We start from the raw sequence: 338 nt of genomic DNA on the forward strand, positions 1-338 counted from the left end.
TGTGTTTATACTTTTTTTCTAAAGAATATTCAAAAATATTGTATCGAAATATATTAAGATAAGATTTAATAAAGATATATGATGATATTGGGTTAAAATAATACAATTTTTGAAGGAAATATTTATAAAGATTCTATATTTCTTAGAAATCCTTCAGAATGTTGAAATATGAACATGATTTTAAGACTCGAAACATGCAACAGTCATGCCAATCTCAATCAATATCATTCACTCGAGAATCAATTTTTTTAAGAAATAACGAACTCTGTTTTCTTAAACCTAATTCTAAAAATTTTTCTTAGATTGGAAATGTCATACAATCAAAGTGCTGATCCACG

The sequence above is a fragment of the Apis dorsata genome, unplaced genomic scaffold (genome assembly GCF_000469605.1).
Source record: "Apis dorsata unplaced genomic scaffold, Apis dorsata 1.3 scaffold_728, whole genome shotgun sequence".
In the NCBI taxonomy this organism is placed as follows: Eukaryota; Metazoa; Arthropoda; class Insecta; order Hymenoptera; family Apidae; genus Apis; species Apis dorsata.